This window comes from Micromesistius poutassou (genome assembly GCF_964030765.1).
Source record: "Micromesistius poutassou genome assembly, chromosome: 16".
In the NCBI taxonomy this organism is placed as follows: Eukaryota; Metazoa; Chordata; class Actinopteri; order Gadiformes; family Gadidae; genus Micromesistius; species Micromesistius poutassou.
Window position 1 is genome coordinate 6,024,667 of NC_140286.1, and position 5,000 is coordinate 6,029,666.

Below are 5,000 nucleotides of genomic sequence, written 5' to 3' on the forward strand. Positions count from 1 at the left end.
CTTTTCACCGGCTGACAACGGCCTATTAATTACCGTCCCACCAGGGTTAGGACCCAGGGGTACGGTTGGGACTCCCCCACATCCATCACCAGAAAGTCAAAGGGCCGCCCCCAAACGTTCAGTTTTTTAGGAAACTAATACGATGCTATAGTCCGACATTGCAGATAAACATGTTTAACATTCGTAAAAGCAATACAGTTGTTTGCAAAAGTATGTGGTTATATGTGTCTAAAGTGTTGCGTATTTACTGACGGCTGCTCTTCTGTCAGAGAAGGTCAGTGTCCAGGAAGGGACACATCTGCACATAGGTGCATGTCATTATGAAGCCTGTGTAGCCTGAGATCATATTCAGATGCTGTATGAAGCTGTTAAAGGTTTCAAGTCAAACAGGTGCTGTGTTAGTATGTAGCGTGTCTCTGTGTGGCTCTAAGGTGTGTTTACAATGTAAATATGGGATGACTAGCACAACGTATTATGTGGCTGTTCAGTTGAAAAACACATTGCCACGCGGATATATGGAGCTGAAATCTGGGAGCTAGGCAAAGGTTTGTAAGACAGTTGTTTTGGGGAGTGAGCCGATAAGGAAAATGTAGTCAGCACAGACCACACTGAATTATTTAAAGTCTTTATGGTTCATTTCCTTTTTAGGAACCAAAACACTCAGATTGAGGTGTCCACTGATCACATTGCTTTTCATCTCCTTCTGTCAGCTTGACATTTTTTATATTATATTTTACCAAAAACAAATATGAACAAGCAGATACTTACCTTAATTCAATACAAACCAAGCAATAACAAAGAGGGCCATAACAACACCTTTATTTCCTTTGATACCCAAATGCTCATTTCATTCCCTCTTTTGGGTTTATATTTAATTTAGGATATTGTTCCATAAACATCATCTTTCGATTTATCACACCCCATCTGCCCTTGCCGATACAACTCATAAAAGCTCTTTTATATCGTATTTCGAGAGGTTGAGTGTTGACTTTTCCTTCACAGTTCACCTCTCTTAAATGATGGCCGCTGTGCAAAATGAAATTGTATTTGTGTCGGGCTGGGGGAAGGTGTGGTGAACAAACATATTTCCTTTGTAGTAGCATCACGCGTCAGAGCCGCAATACAGAAACCACATCCTGCCCCGCGCCGTTTGTTTCCTTCCATCAGGGCAGAGTACACGCCTCATACATTGAAATGTAAAGACATTCAATTGGGATTTAAACTTGTCATCATATATACACGACATCGACTTAATGATTCCGGGTGGGGGGGGATATTTAAGATTAGTTTTTAACTCCAATGGTATTGTCAGCTCCAATAACTTAACATAACTGTACATTGTATCTGTAGTTTCTCCCCTTTCTTAATGCATATCTGTGCATTTTTGCACACACAAAAATTCTGCAACTGTGCTGCTTGACTGCCATAGTCCGGCTTGTCAGCCAACAGTTGGGCTGTCACTCTTGTGGTTTTGTAAGTCAAGTCAACTGAGAGTGAATTTGTTCATTGTATGGACAAGCGGGAACCATGTTATTTCAGTGAATGTCTGTCAGCTACGTGTCTGTGTGTGTGTGTGTGTGTGTGTGTGTGTGACTGTTTGTGTTTGAGGGGGTGTGGATGTGTGCGTGGGTGGGTGGGTGTGTGCATGTGTGCGTGCATGTGCGCGTGCATGCGTGTGCCTGTGTGTCATTCGTTTTTCCTGTGTTAACAGAACACTGATTGCTCGTCTGCCTAATTAATGAGTCACTGTTATCAGCTCAAAAAAAAAACACCAGGAACTGACAGGGGCCGAAATGAGACTGAGGTGGAAGAGAGTACGAGGCTGAGGTGCTGAAGGGGATGACAGGCAACACTAAACAGTGAACGATACGAACAGGGTAATCAAATGGAAAAAAAAGCCTTCCCTATGGAGCTCCGTGGGGAGGTCTGCAACACAAATACAAAAGGTGAGAGTTTACCCCAGCACACCCCGTCCAGCCACAGTTCAATAGGCCTTAGAAACACCGCCGTGTCGGATAAATGTTAACAGAACTATGAGGGTATCGATATAGAAACAGGCTTTTAGATCCAAAATAAAACAACCACTCAACTCCAGCCTTTAAAGGGGACTCATTCTTTGACGGTTAGATATAGGTTTGATATTGTGTCTGTAGACATAGGGGGTCTCTATACAGTTTAAATGCCAGATATATTCTCAAAAAAGTTCAAAATCTGATGTATTTTGTAACATTGAACATTGACACCCATGTTGCCACTGTGCATTCTAACAGAGCCTAGTGCTGAAAAGTCTCAGTTCAATTTGTTTGCTAGACATTTTAATGCAAAGAAATATGTGTGGGTTTATTGACTGAACTGTCTAATTAACACCTTAATGAAGGAAAAATAGTGTAAAAACGTTCATGAAAGGTTCATGAAACAAGGACAGTTGACGAGAGAATACCGTCCCAGCAGTATCTCTGAGCTGTCAATCATAAGTAAACTCGATACTGACATGAAAGATACAACTAAATAGAAACAGCAATTTGATATTGAAAAAAGTGTACATACTTCACTTCCACTCACACTCTTTGCTTTTATTCACCCTGACTTGTGAGACCATGCAATTCTTCCCAGTCATTCTTACAATTAGTCACAGTTATGAATAGACCCTGCCATCCCCTGCCCATCGTTCTGGCCTAGTGACCTGTCATGTGAAATGTTTCACCTTGCTTACTGGGCAGCGAGGTCAAGTGGCATGAATTAGTACAACCTCATGATAATCAACATGTGTTTGTCATGTGGAAGGACAGTGTTTTAAAGGCTTTTTTTTCCCAAAGTACTGAAAGTACTAATACCAGGGCCTTGCAAGATGTATAAACAAGGTGTTTGATTATATGATTATCCATTCGTTATCATCAATCATTTCATTTACTGGTAACAAATGAAGACGAATATTGTGGGTGTGTGGTAGAATTTTTGGATCAGCTTAGAGCTGATCCAAAAATGCTACCACACACCCACAATATCCAATATTCTAGAAGACTCCCACTTAAAGAGACATAAAAGCCTTTCAAGGAAAGCCACAAGAGAGTGCAGTTAAAAAAATGTTCACCCATCTCAAACTCCACTGACCCCAGCAACAAAAAGCCGCACTGCTAAAATGCAGCCGGGCAGTGCACACATGATCTGCAGAACATTACCACAGTGTCCCATGGGTGCCCTGCTCCTGCATCTACTCTTGGGCTGCTTGGAGCAAAAGACCTTTAGAAGAATTACCAGTACACAATATATACCATATACAGCAGGCACAATATATACCAATACATCAGGATGTATGTTATTGTTATTGCTATTGCTGTAATAGATTGAAATTGTATTATCACGTTCAGTTACAATATGTCTCAAGCGATACAACTGTATTCAAATAGGCATCCCAAAGAAAACTGTAACCTACTAAAGATGGATGTATATAGAAGTTAGGTGGAACCTGAAATAACAACTGTGTAGTCTATACTCTCCACACAATACACATATTCACTAGCATTATCACTCACTGTAATTGATATATATATATATATATATATATATATATATATATATATATATATATGTGTGACTACTATATATATATATATATATATACTATATATATATATATATATATACATATATATATATATATATATATATATGGGTGATTTACTGGGATAAATAAAGATGAAAAACAAAACATAACGAAAAAATACATGTGAAATAATTGAGTACATATTGTTTTCCAAAGCATAGAAATAAGAAGGGACGATATCATGAATACATCTGCATCAACTTCCCATTATTAGACCATTAAAACATAACAGGGACGATGCGTTTGAGCTCTGGTGATGTACGAGTCGTCACTGTGTCCCGAGGAGACAGCTGAGACAGCGTGGTAATGAAGGATCACACACACCACTCCGACACACCACTCCAGCTAATCTTTCCTGCTTGTTTACCTCACGGTGCGATTCTCAAACAAAGACTGGCTATTGTTTAATTTGTTTTTCATTGAAAACATATTGAATAAACAATAACGCTGCTCCGTTATGCTTCATTATCTCCTCGCCGGAGCTCGTTCTATGCGGCTACGTCTGCTGGATTGAACTCTGATCATAATCCAGGTTCAGTTACACGCTGCAATGTCGCAAAGTCCAGGCCTTGATGGGGTATGTTTCCAAAGTACTATGCTCCGATTACATCCACGGATTGATCCGATATCCAACCCCTTCTCAATATCATTTCTATATAATTTGCTGTTCAGCACATTCATACAATGAAAGATGTTAATTCTTTGCTATAGTTCCATTGCTCTCCATTAATCGTTTGGAATTGAAATACCAATACGTGCGTCCAATATCAACTTCAGCTTTCTATTGCGACGTTTAATGTAATACTGCAGTCAAATACCTGAGCTTTCTGTGCCATCGATTTTCTTTATTGTAACAAATTGTAAAATGATGGGGTGCTAAGCGATGGGTTAATGATGTGTGCAGATGGTGGAGTGAGCTGATGGGTTGGATGGCGTACGTTGCTGTTTGTTTCATTTAACATCATCAGTTGAAGATCAAAACTAATCCCTGTGTGAAATGTGGTTCCTCCGGTTTTGTGTCCTCATTTATTTAACAAAGCCTGAAACTAGGGTATTATGGATAGTCTATTAGCCTTTGACATCAAAACCTACATGCCTTTAAGTAATGACATACAATGACTAATTGATTGTCTCTCGATATCCACCTGTGGTCTTATCAAGTGGTCTTATCAAGGTGGAGCAAGATTTTAGATTAAATAAAGAGGTTATTTTTCTATTATATATTTTATATTAATTTTTTTACTGGCAGCAATCGTATTGGGATCATATTTACTCATTTCAGGGTACATGGCACATTTTTCTTCAAGCACACCATAATACCTGAGTCAAGACAAGTGATAGATCCCAGGCCAGGATTTTTGTTTGCCTAATGGCTCTTTGTGAGGGACCAATCAGG